The following is a 14,090-nucleotide window of genomic DNA, read 5'->3' on the forward strand; positions in this document are numbered from 1 at the left end:
ATCCACTCTCTGCAAAAGGGGCAATGTACAGTTGCCAACTAAACGACCAACCTTCGTGCCTCTGGGTTGTGGGGTGGGGGGGATTGGAGCACTCCATGAAACTCCACACAGTCACATGAGAATATACAGATGCTAGAACCTTCAGCAAAAGACAAGTGCTGGAGGGAGGGCAGCATTTGTGGAGGGAGTGGACAGGTGAGGTTTCAGGGTGGGACCGGACTGATTGTAGCAGGGGGGAGAAAGCTGTAATGGGGGAGAACCTGGGTTATTGGATCAATGGAGCATCAGCTGTATCAGCTGTGCTGCCCACACTGTTTAAATGCAGCCATATCCTGGAACAGCATTTGAATGATTTGTCAAACCAAACATATCGAAGCCACCACCTGCAAATTGAGTAAATATTCCATCTCACACAGGAAGGGGTAATAACTTCATTTTTGGGAGTTAGTATACATTCTATGATTAATATTACCAGGTTGGACCTCTTTTCTCTATCCTTTTGGTATGTTAATTAAACCAACTAAAGCACTGAACACATTATAAATGTCAACAAGTTGCCAGGTGGCAAAGCTAAGATTTTTTATGGACCTTTAACTGGTCCCCCCCACCCCCCCCCCCCCCGGACCCTTAACTGGTGCCCCCCCACCCCCCCCCCCCCGGACCCTTAACTGGTGACCCCACCCCCCCCCCCCGGGCCCTTAACTGGTGCCCCCCCAAGACCCTTAACTGGTGCGCTCCCTCCCCCCCCCCCCCAAGACCTTTAAACGGTGCGCTCCCCCCCCCCCCCCCCCCCCCCCGGGCCCTTAACTGGTGCGCTCCCCCCCCCCAAGACCCTTAACTGGTGCCCCCCCCCCCCCCCCCAAGACCCTTAACTGCTCCCCCCCCCCCCCCCGGACCCTAACTGTTGCGCTCCCCCCCCCCCCGGACCCTTAACTGGTACGCTCCCCCCCCCCCCTCCCCAGACCTTTAACTGGTGCGCTCCCCCCCCCCCCCCGGACCCTTAACTGGTGTGCTCCCCCCCCCCGGACCTTTAACTGGTGTGCTCCCCCCCCCCCCCCCCCGGACCCTTAACTGGTGCGCTCCCCCCCCCCCCCCAGACCTTTAACTGGTGCGCTCCCCCCCCCCCCCCCCCGGACCCTTAACTGGTGCGCTCCCCCCCCCCCCGGACCCTTAACTGGTGCGCTCCCCCCCCCCCCCGGACCCTTAACTGGTGCGCTCCCCCCCCCCCCCCCAAGACCTTTAACTGGTGCGCTCCCCCCCACCCCCCCCCGGATGTCGCCGTCGCCTCTCCCGCTCCCTCTCCGCTCCCGCCCGACTGACGGACTGACGACAATGTCGCGCTCAGGGGCTCGGTCTCAGGGTCTCAGGGTCTCAGGGTCTCAGGGTCTCAGGGTCTCAGGGTCAGGGTCTTGGTCTCAGGGTCAGGGTCTCAGGGTCTCAGGGTCTCAGGGTCAGGGTCTCAGGGTCTCAGGGTCTCAGGGTCTCTGGGTCTCAGGGTCAGAGGGTCTCAGGGTCAGGGTCTCAGGGTCATGGTCTCAGGGTCAGGGTCTCAGGGTCTCAGGGTCTCAGGGTCTCAGGGTCAGGGTCTCAGGGTCTCAGGGTCTCAGGGTCTCAGGGTCTTAGGGTCAGGGTCTCAGGGTCTCAGGGTCTCGGTCTCAGGGTCTCAGGGTCTCGGTCTCAGGGTCTGGGTCTGGGTCTCAGGGGCTCAGGGTCTCGGTCTCAGGGGCTCAGGGTCTCAGGGTCTCAGGGGCTCAGGGTCTCAGGGTCTCAGGGTCTCGGTCTCAGGGTCTCAGGGTCTCGGTCTCAGGGTCTCAGGGTCTCGGTCTCAGTCTCAGGGTCAGGGTCTCGGTCTCAGGGTCTCAGGGGCTCAGGGTCTCGGTCTCAGGGGCTCAGGGTCTCAGGGTCTCAGGGGCTCAGGGGCTCGGTCTCAGGGGTTCAGGGGCTCGGTCTCAGGGTCTCAGGGTCTCAGGGTCTCAGGGTCTCAGGGGCTCAGGGGCTCGGTCTCAGGGTCTCAGGGTCTCAGGGTCTCAGGGTCTCAGGGTCTCAGGGTCTCAGGGTCTCAGGGTCTCAGGGTCTCGGTCTCAGGGTCTCAGGGTCTCAGGGTCTCAGGGTCTCAGGGTCTCAGGGGCTCAGGGTCTCAGGGTCTCAGGGTCTCAGGGTCTCAGGGGCTCAGGGTCTCAGGGGCTCAGGGTCTCAGGGTCTCAGGGGCTCGGTCTCAGGGTCTCAGGGGCTCGGTCTCAGGGTCTCAGGGGCTCGGTCTCAGGGGCTCAGGGGCTTCCTCTCCCCCACACGGAGGAGCTTTAAGCGTCGCAGGAGGGGGGTCGAATGGGTGGAGGGGAGGGTGGGGGTAGGAGGGGAGTCGGGGTGGAAGGGTGGGGGTTGGGGGAGGGGAGTGGGAGAGGGTGGGGAAGGAGGGGTGGGGGGGAAGGGGACAGTGTGGGTGGCAGGTGAGGGGGTTGGGGGTAGGGGTAAGAGAAAGTGGGGGTGGGGGAAGGGGACAGTGTGGGGCAGGGGGGAGTGGGGGTGGGGGAAAAGGGGGGTGGGGGAGGAGAGATGGGGGTAGGGAGAGGAGGGGGTGGGGGAGGAGGGGTGGGGGTGGAGAGGATGGGGTGGGTGGAGAGTGGGGTGGGGAGGGCAGGTTGGGGCTGGAGAGAAGGGAAGAGTGGGGGTGGGGGAGAGGGTGTGGGCAGGGAGAGTGGGGGTAGGGGAGGGAGTGAAGGGAGGGGGAGGGAGGAGTAGGGGTGGGGAGGGGAAAATGGGGCTGGAGGCAGGGCTGGGGGGAGTGGGGGTAGGGGAGGGGCAAGTGGGGGTAGGTAGGAGGGGGATAAAGGGGTTGAGTGGGGGGTTGAGGGTGGTACAATACAGGAAGAAGGGTCTCGACCCGAAACGTCACCCATTCCTTCTCTCCTGAGATGCTGCCTGACCTGCTGAGTTACTCCAGCATTTTGTGAATAAATACCTTCGATTTGTACCAGCATCTGCAGTTATTTTCTGATTCCTCTACACTACAGGAGAGGCTTTGGGTCCAGGGTTCACTCACTCACACCCTCTCCCCTTCCCTCCCCCCTCTATGTGGAATGGGCTGAACGGGTCCACTTGGTCCAGTATTAAATACAATTAAGGTAGAAACAAAACAATCATTGTCACCTATTTTTCTAATGAATGGGACTGTATTAGATGCACAAACTGTTGCTGGTTAGAGTTGAGAGGCCAGGCACAAAGATGATCTCAACCTTGCACCCTGATCTCCAGACATGAGAGAATGCTACATGACCCCCATAGTTATTCCAAGCATGGAGCAGGAGGTCATTTGCACCAGATGTGTTTTAAAGGTATTTGGTGATTCTCGATGTGTCAGCTTGCTAAGTGTAAGCATAACTAGTTCATGGCTTGATTCTGATTCCCACCAAGGCAGACTCCTTTTCTAGGGTCTCGACCCGAAACGTCACCCATTCCTTCTCTCCCGAGATGCTGCCTGACCTGCTGAGTTACTCCAGCATTTTGTGAATAAATCGATTTGTACCAGCATCTGCAGTTATTTTCTTAGACTCCTCATCCTACAGGTTTCAAAACTCTAGAAAAATGTTGCCCTTTCCTACCAAATCTTCCAACAACGTATAAAACTAAATGTAGTGTTGACTAGTGTAGCTGGGACATATTGGCCGCTGTGGGCAAGTTGGGCTAAAGGGAATGTTTCCAAAACTGTATCACTCTATGACTCTATAAAAAGTGCAGTGTATATTCTTAAAAAGTCTTCAGGCAGACGTTTATCATCAAGACTAAGCTTCTGAGGTTGTGCTACAAAACTTACCTGCAATAATTGAAATTTCCCAAAGTTGGGGAGCTCCATTTTCACAACGTCAAAAATAGTATAAACAAGCTTGGAATTTATTGGCTGCACTGGATATTTTTCAATTCGTATTTGTGTTAACACTTTGGAATGTTATCTTGAAAAAAATATTTGTTTTATCAAATTAGCTTGAGGAATAATTGAAATGACCTTTGTACAACCCTGGAACATTACCAGCAATCTGACACAAATACAAGATGTGGTCAGAAAAGGCCTTTGCCGACAAAGGAGATGTCTGCAATGGCTATATAGTGCATTACAATAACATTCAGGAAGATCTAATGTGAAAAGAGAGTGATTTTTAAAAGAAAATAGTATCAGAAGAGCCAATTAAAGACAATGTCTTTAAAGTGCATTTCAAAGTGGAAATGTTTAAGTCTGTGCTAGACATATTTTGAAGCACTTTGAAGCAAGAATTTTTGATTTGAGAGTGATCACAAAATAATTTCTAATGCTTAAATAAATGCCTTTATTGTGGTAAGCCCTTGGACTATGTGAACAAACTAATATGTTACTGTCATGACCTGGTAGCTGAAGATCGAGATGATCTAAATCACACACATTTTTAGTTTTCAGGTCAAGGTGAAACAATCTTTCCGTAAATCCCACAGTCTTTCTAAATGGTCATTAGTGCACAAGGCTAACACGGAGTGCATTTTCCAACGTTTTAAACATCCAATAAGAGGCGCTCAAACAGAATGAAGTTCCTTTTATTCACAAAATACTGGAGTAACTCAGCAGGTCAGGCAGCATCTCGGGAGAGAAGGAATGGGTGACGTTTCGGGTCGAGACCCTTCTTCAGTCTGAAGAAGGGTTTCGACCCGAAACGTCACCCATTCCTTCTCTCCCGAGATGCTGCCTGACCTGCTGAGTTACTCCAGCATTTTGTGAATAAATCGATTTGTACCAGCATCTGCAGTTATTTTCTTATACAGAATGAAGTTCCTGCAGCCTAAAATTAATTACAAACTACTTGCATTCATTAATTTGTAAAACAAATTTCTGCAGTGCAAGTTTCATACATAGAAAATAATGCATCAAATCTTAACTTGAACGCAATGTTACCAATCTTGCTAATATAAACAAAAGAAGCTGAGAACTGTAGTGTACAGTAGGTTCTATTACACATCAGTTTTGTATCATCGACCTTATTTCTATTTCCCATATAAAATCGACAATTATGAATAGACCTGAGTGACTGTGAATAGCATATTCAATATCAGAATACTTACCCATGTTGAGAAGGTTAATAATAAGGGTTGTGGAACAGATGGAACAAACTGGTGAATCACTGTTCTATTTTCTCGAATCATATTAGTTTTATACCACGCCAAACTCACTATTTATGTTACGTTCATATTTTGCAGAGTATGATAAATTTTGAGAATGTGTGATATGAACAATCACATCACAGTTATTGACTGGTTGTGGCCTAGGAATGACATCTATATTTTCAACTTGAGTCATTATGTTCTTTGAAAGTTTATCAACAAATACTTAGAATTATTAATGGTTTGAAGGTCTACACAGATCATTATTATATGACAGTTATTAAATGCTTGTTGGAAGTACAAATGACACATGGAAATGAAACTATACTACCTCGTGGCCCCAGAGTAAACATTTCCCCGGTCCCTTGGCCCTTCAGCACGAGAAGCATCTTCTCCATGGTAAATCCATGGCATTGAAATTATACACCTATAAGTTTGGAGTCCACCTTTTTTGTTTGGATTAAAGTGCATTGATATGAGTAATAACTTTTTTCAGGGTTAAAACAATCCCCCATTAGTGTTTTTAATTGTTACTCACCTATAAAAACAGTTTAAGCATTTTCATTAGCAGGGGCAACATTAGCATGGTGGTGCAGTGGTAGAGTTGCTGCCTTACAATGCTTTCAGGGCCGGAGACCCGGGTTTGATCCCAACTACAGGTGTTGTCTATACTGAGTTTGTACGTTTTCCCCGTGACCATGTGAGTTTTCTCCGAGATCTTCGATTTCCTCCCACACTATTAAGACGTACAGGATTGTAGGTTAATTGGCTTTGTGTAAATGTAAATTGTCCTTGGAGTCTGTAGGGTAGTGTTAATATGTGGGGATCGCTAGTCGGTGCGGACTCGATGGGCGGAAGGGCCTGTTCCAGTGCTGTATCTCTAAACTAAACTCAACTAAACATTGGGCAATTAACAAATGCAAAACGATCTTTAATGGCATCATAGATTAATAGAAAACGTCTTTATGAGGTTGTTCAAAATAAATCAGGACCCTAAAAAAGAAGGCACAATTTTCAATTTGTTTGCTTTAAAGTTTATTGGTATTGTGGTAGATTCCCATCTCATTCAATTACCATGGTACTATTATACTATTTCCTCAGTGACTTTAAAAGCAGAGTTGGTCACTTGATTTTCAATGTGTGGAACTATAGAAATATACAAAAATAAATAAATCAATACACTCTTTGCTGAGTTTCAGCAAGGATCTGTCTATTTGCTTGAGTAATTCCAAGATTTTGTGTTTGTTTTGTTTAGTTTCTAAAGATTTCTCAGGAAGGCTTAGCCCAAATAACTCAACACAGGCTCCGATAAACAAGGCCTGCTTCACATCCATTCCTTTTTAAGAATAGTTGTTTTAAACTGGGTTAAAAGCACACAAGAGCCGTTTGTATGAAAAATAAATAGATCCGTGAGCAGAAGATGTGGAGAGAGAATCTGAGTTCGGATGGATAAAATTGCCCTGTGGAGCAGGACACAGAATGTGTAATTCAGTTTCAGACTAGTAAAGGACAAGGTATGTTCACTTCAAAATATTGAACATTGAACTGGATACCTGTGTGGATGACATCACTGCTATTTTATTTTTCAGACCATGCAAACATTCACTTACCTCAGAATTTACAAACTATGATCAAAATGGTTGCTAAACACTTTAACTCCCCCTCCCATTCCCACACTGACCTTTCTGTCCTGGGCCTCCCCCATAGTTAGAGTGAGTGAGACCCATTGCAAATTGGAGAAAGAGCTCCTGATATTTTGCTTGGGCAGCTTACAACCCAGTGGTATGTATATTGATTTCTCAAACTTCAAGTAACCCTTGTTTTCCCTCTCTCTCCGTCCCTCCCGCACCCTAGTTCTCCGAGTACTTTCACTGACCTCCTGATTCATATTACTGATTATATGCCTCGTTGTCACCTTCCCCTCAACTAACAATTAACCATACTACATTTCCTTTGAGCATTGTCTGCTTTGATTTGGCACTTTTCACACCTTCCATATCTCTGTGTCTCCGGTCCCCTGACTCTCAGTCTGAAGAAATGTCTCGACCAGAAACGTCACCCATTCCCTCTCTCCAGAGACGCTGCCTGTCCCACTGTTACTCCAGCATTTTGTGTTTATCTTAGGTGTAAACCAGTATCTGCAGTTGCTTCCTACATGTCAAAATATATTGCTTTACTAGGACCAAATGGACTCGTTGGGCCCAAACCTCTCCTGCATTGATGCAGCACCCTCTAGGCCCCATTCCCCCCCCCTCCCCTTCCTCCCCCTCTCCTCCTCCCCTCCCTCCTCCCCTCCCTTCCCTCCTCCACCTCTCCCCCTCCCTCACCCCTGCTTCCCCCTCCCCTCCCTCCTCCCCTTCCCCTCCCTCCTCCCTCCACACCCCTCCCTCTCCCCTCCTCCTCCCCTCCCCCTTATTCTTCTCCACCCCGCTCAACCCCCCTTATCCTTCTACCCCCTCCCTCCCTCCCTCCCCCCTCCCTCTCTGCATCCCTCTCTCTCTCTCTCCCTCCCTCCCTCCCTAGGAGATAGATTATTTAAACTTTAAAATGTGAATAACTTTAAAAATGTAACACCGATTTCAATGAAACTTCTTCCATTAATACCAAAGGGACGACGGTGAGTAAGGTGGGCCTAAAATTGTAATGCTATTGTGTACCGTTTTTGCTGTAGTTCAGGAACAAACAAACAAACAAACAAGAGTTTTAGTATATAGATTTTGAATCTGGGCAGAAGGTGTGGCTCGTATAACATTTTTTGTTTATATTATGCTGTTTTCCTCACAGACAGGGAAGGCACTTCTTTCATGCACTGGCTCATGAGGCGAGCTGGATCATGATACATAGGAACATAGAAAATAGGTGCAGGAGAAGGCCATTTGGCCCTTTGAGCCAGCACCGCCATTCATTGTGATCATAGCTGATCATCCACAATCAGTAACCTGTGCCCAACTTCTCCCCATATGCCTTGATTCCACTAGCCCCCAGAACTCTATCTAGAGGGCCTGTCCCACGTTAGCCAATTTTAAGGTGACTGTCGGCGACCTTCAAAGTTGTAGCAGATCGCCAAACTTTTCTTTTACCAGACAACAATGACCACGACAATGCCGAGTCAGATCGAGATTACAGCGTCTTCGGAAACATCGTGAAATTCCCACGCTGTCAATGCTTCTCCGGCGTCCTAATTTTTGCTGAAATTACTGACAAGTCGGTAAGTACCTGAGAGTATTGAACTATAACATCTTGTATGGGTTACTTAAAAAACAAGCTTCACTGTAACAAGGCATAAACTGGATTTACTTACAGTTTACTAATAGCTGTATTAAATTTTTTTTTTTTTTAAGTGGATTTTTGTGAAAAGTGTGTGGGCATTCTTTGAAAATGTATGGGAGATGCATATCTGGTTTCTGGGTTGCATATCTAGGTTGGGAGCCCACTTTAAATGTAATCGCTGATGGCCATAAACATCGCGAAAACTCCCGCGCTTACCTGACCGTCAAAGTCTCGCCTCCAATCTACCTGTCAAATGTCCTGACGGTAAATAAATAGGTTAAACACAAGCATTTTATGGTATTTTGAAATGACTTAACTTATTTTAATATAATGTGCTTCTAAATGCATCTAAGAGAACCTGGCAAACCTGGGGACAGCGTGCGACAGCGCCCGCAATAAGCAACGATACCTGGCGACAAGCCAGCTGTCGCCGAGACATTTCACTCCGGATGATTTCTCAGCGACGCGCCGAGATCCACTACGATTCTTGGAAGATTCCTCACGATCATGCCCGCGACACCACGGCGAACTGTCGGTGACAGCCTAGTCACCGGCAGTCGCATTAAAATCACCTAAGTGGGACAGGCCCTTAACTCTCTCTTAAATTCAGTTGCAGAGAGTAACAAAGTTTGTTTATTAAGTCCAGCAAGATGCACAAAGTCATTCTATGGAGACTTGTTGGAATTGCCAGATGAGCGATGATCTGGCTTGTGACCCTTTTGCCAAGTTATTTGATATTTTAGCCATTTAGAAATGTGAGCATATGCAGTTTGCTGAACTGCTGCAATATTGTTTCTCTAGCAGAATGTGTGATTAATGTTATTGGTGTGGTGTAAATGTCATCAGCCATTTGATCCTGGGTAACATAGTTCTGGTATCGGACTAGGCAGTGGCTCTGGATCCTGACAGTCAAAGGCAACTAACTAGGAATGATCATTTAACTCGGTCTGAAGTTCACAAAGATGATGGACAAAGGTTTTACAAGTCTCTGCCATGTGACATCCCATTCACAAACAAACTCAATCCTCTCGTCCAATTGCAAAAGGCAAGTAAGCCATTCTCATTTAGTAATACCAAACCATATTATTTGAATACTTCCTTTTCAAGAAGAACCTCAAGTACGAAATGCTGAAACATTAAAATATGAACCCATTAAATGTCACTTTTAAACGTAAACAAACTGACATGTGCACACAAGCATTCTATAGCGTCATCAGTATATTAAGTGCTTCCACACAAAGTTTAAAAATGACAGTGCACATGTGGACAAGAAATTATGACAGAGAAAAGTCGTTAATGTACGTTTGTGACATTGTAAAGAATAGTTTTCAAAGATTAATTTTACTCTTGTCTTCATAACCTAGTTTATTCAAATGCTGGATAATAAATTCCGTACAAGAGGGGCAAATGTTTCCCTCACTTTGGAACATCTGTATATTCCCCACCAGGTTCCACAGGAACCCAAGGCTCCTGATAGCTCAAAATGGAGGAGCAGCATTCACGGTATTTTAGAATCACAGCCATGTGTGGGAGCACACAGAAACTCTGCATAAATAGTGTAGCTTCTGTGTGAATAGCTGAAAGAGCTCAAACATCCAAGTTACCTGCCCCAACTGTAGGTACTTTTCACCTCCTAGTCTCTACATTTCCTGTATTCACCTCATCAAACCCATAAAACCAACCTGGGCATGTCATCCTCAAGTCACAGGAATGCCTATGGAGGAGATAAAGATCACTATCCAAAGCAGGAAATGTACAATGTTTTCTTTGATATTGCTGTCTAAATCCTAGAATGATCTCTTCAGCAGTTCATTGGCCAGAAGAATTGCAGATTTTCAAGAAAGTAGCCCAACACCTCACCTCCTTCTCATGAACTACAAGGTTGGGCCAATCTATGGAGGCCTGGCCAGCAATGCCTGGATTAATTAACCCTACAAGGTTGGGCCAATCTATGGAGGCCTGGCCAGCAATGCCTGGATTAATTAACCCTACAAGGTTGGGCCAATCTATGGAGGCCTGGCCAGCAATGCCTGGATTAATTAACCCTACAAGGTTGGGCCAATCTATGGAGGCCTGGCCAGCAATGCCTGGATTCCAAATAATAAATAAGCAAAATAAAAACATGCAAGAAAGGGAAAGCACTTGACAGCGTTCTCATTCAAAACTTCTTAACTTTACTCCAATGCAAGAGGGAGTAAGGAAGAACGAGAAGGTAGACACAAAGTGCTGGAGTAACTCAGCGGGACAGGCAGCACCTCTGGTTTAAATCGGTAGACACAAAATGCTGGAGTAACTCAGCGGGACAGACAGCATCTCTGGAGAGAAGGAATGGGTGACGTTTTGGGTTGAGACCCTTCTTCAGTCTGAGTATGTCATCAGTCTGAAGAAGGATCTTGACCCGAAACGTCACCCATTCCTTCTCTCCAGAGATGCTGCCTGTCCCGCTGAGTTACTCCAGCATTTTTTGTCTACCATCTGCAGTTCTTCTCAAGGAAGAAAGAGAGCAAGGAGTGAAACTGTAAGCAAGTCTTGGAAGAGTTTCGCTGCTTGCTACCCCTTTGCCATAATTGTTTCAAAAGGTTGGTAATGATTAATTAAAAGCTGCAGCTCATACAGACATCTAGAAGCCATGAATCCAGTGTACCTCTACCACTGTGTTGCCCCTGTTCCAGTTTAACCAGGTGGGCTTGAATTCTAAATGGGTGGCCCAACTGAGGTTATGGTCCTGACTGAAAACAGTCCTCAGCTTCTTATGGGCTGAATGACATAGATGAGATCGTTTGAAGAAATTGATTATAATCTTTGATTGGGATCAGTTTATTGAGAACTACTTTGTGATGTCTCATCCACCCTGGCACATTCCTTGCTATTATATTTCAGCAGCTTTAATTCTTCCTTAGCTTCTGTGTCCTTGCTTGGAGCATTCACTGGTTGAAAGAGAAGGAATGCATTACTCTTTAGTTGATTCGGTGAGAATCTGATGGGGGAAGGGCATTTACCTACGATCTGCCTGCTCTCTAGAGAACCATCAAATCCCCCTTAATCACAATTATTAGCAAATGGAAAAATAAACAAGCAAAAAAAATAATGGTGAAAAAGAAAGCAGTGGCACATATATTATTGTTAGCGACAAACTTGTGAAAGACACCAAAAACATAAAATAACTATTGAACTCCATAGCTTTTTTTACATCTCTAATTGTAAATTGATCTTCCCCTAAAGTTTTCATCAGTGTTTCCTGTGTTTACAATTCTACCTGCCTAGAGTATATTTAACAACACAGAGCATAATCATCAGACTAATGTGACTGGATGGTCATACCAGTGTCTAGAACCCTACCCACATTAAAAGCCATTCACTCGCTGTATGAGGTTGTCACCTTAACACAACTAAACACTAATAAGCAAAAATCACAAGTGATTAGAATAGAGATGTTATAAGCCTTTTGTAAGTTTCTGTGAAACTAAACTAGCCATCCAGCTAAATAGCACAGTACTTCCGCTGCCTCCTCAAAGTGGTCCAACCAGTTTTCCCTTGGAATTTTAATCCCTGTTGACTGTACAAACAGTGGTATAATTGGTCTCCACCTTCAGGGACTTGGAAAAACAAACGTTGCATCAGTATAAACATGCAATTTAAACATTTATGACAGATGTTTCGGTGAATTCAAATCCACGTTTGTTGATTGAGGACCTAACGGTTAAATAATGGCAAATGTTTCTGCAAAAAGTAACTTTGGAATTATGAGGATTCATCAAATACTGCTGTATCTTCCTCCATAATTGGCCCTAAATAGAAATAAATCACATTGACATAAATTAATACTGCATTAGAGTTCATCAAAATAATTTGGGAAGAGTGTGTTTGGATCTCAGGGCAGAGTGATAGATTGCAACCAAAGAAGTGGAGTTAAAAAGGGGCTACAATTATTTTTCAGTTTTATGTTTCAAGAAGGCCGATGGTTGATATGAGTTTACACAAGGTATGGTAATCATCTGCCTCACTAATTAATAGATGATTTCCTCATTCTGCATGCATTTGAGAATTAGAGATCTGGTGTAAGAGCTACTGTGCAACACTGCCATCTTCTGGACTTTGTGCCACCTCCTGGTATTTAGACTTTGCTTGTGAATTCCTGACAAAAGAGCATCAATGTCTTGCATTGTAAAAGCAATGCCAGACATATTCCAATAATATATGGAGACAACCTTTACTGTTGATGTTAACACAACAGTGGGATTTCTATTAATAATAAAGCATTTTTAGCTATTAGGTATAAGGTAGCTATTAGGAAAGATTTTTAATCCTCCCTGTTACATGATGGGACATTTTCGTGGCCATTAAAAAACCAACAGAATCTCCTCTACTGAAACTGGTGAAAGAGGAGGTATCCTCTGGTTTCTTGTTTTGCTGCATGTTCCTTTGCTTATCTCTCTGCCCAAGCATTGGTAAATGTCAGTCTATTGGGTTAGAATTATTGTTGCAAAAGAGCTGTTTAAAAAATGTACTAATTTGTTTTCCTCAGTGATCATACTTGGTGCCTTAGTTGGTATCTTCCTGTGTCATAACAATATACAGTTCATCCCTCTACTCAATAAACTGAGAACTCTTTTGCTGTTAATAACTTTGGATTATTTTCCTATAGTTTCAAGGCACAATCTGTCACGAGCCACTAGTTGAGGGAGGATATTTGGAGTGTATGTTCTGCCATGGACAAATTGGGCTTTGTTCACACAACAGATTCTTGCCAGGATTTCCTCACTACCTGCAGAGGCATTGGGCATTTTAATAAAATTCACAGAAGTTGTTTGATTTCACTATCTAGAGTATATCATGATAATTGGGGCAGCGTTTGCGAGGTATATAACAGTACCCAGAATAATAAGCATTGATTTTGATCCATATTGTAAGTCTCCAAATTTCATTCATAGTTTAGTTTTCATAGAAATAAGATTGTATCATGTACTAAAGCATATTGCTGTGCATTAATCCAAAGGCAAAATATTGCATATGCTGAAATATAACAGAAAATGTTGAAAATACTCAGCACATCAGTTAGCATTTGAGAAAAAAGAAATTAAACAAATGTTTCACTAATATGGCCTTCCATCAGAAATCGGAATAGTTCACAATTATCCGATTTTAGTTGCGGGGAAATGTACAAAAAAAAAAGTGTATCAGTGTATGTGGTGGGGTGGGGTGGCGTCTCAGTGAGATTGAATAACACAAGTGGTGGCGGTGATGTAGATAGAAAGAAGGCGGTAAATGTGAGTTGAAGACCAAAGTTATCCCAGAAGTAGCTTTAAATTGGAGGAGATAAATAAATTTGAACTACTAAAAGAAGAGAGAAATAAAACCGAAATGTTGAAGATACAAAACTAGAATAATTAATTGTCTGAAATGATTGAATTTATTGCTGAGTTTTGAAAATTGTAAGGTGCCAAGTCGGAAGATGAGGTGCCATTCCCAGGGCTTATGTTGGGCTTCATTGGAACAGTGGACATATTGGAATAGACGACAAAATGGCACGGCTGGTAGAACCACAACCTCACAGTGCCAGAGACACTGACCTTGGGTGCCGTCAGCATGGAGTTTGCATGGAGTTTTTTGTGTGGCCGTGTGGGTTTCCTCTGGGTGCACTGGTTTCATGCCATGACTTGCAGACGATGGTCACTGTAAATTGTCCCCTAGTGTGGGGG

Source organism: Rhinoraja longicauda, chromosome 7 (assembly GCF_053455715.1).
Source record: "Rhinoraja longicauda isolate Sanriku21f chromosome 7, sRhiLon1.1, whole genome shotgun sequence".
NCBI lineage: Eukaryota > Metazoa > Chordata > Chondrichthyes > Rajiformes > Arhynchobatidae > Rhinoraja > Rhinoraja longicauda.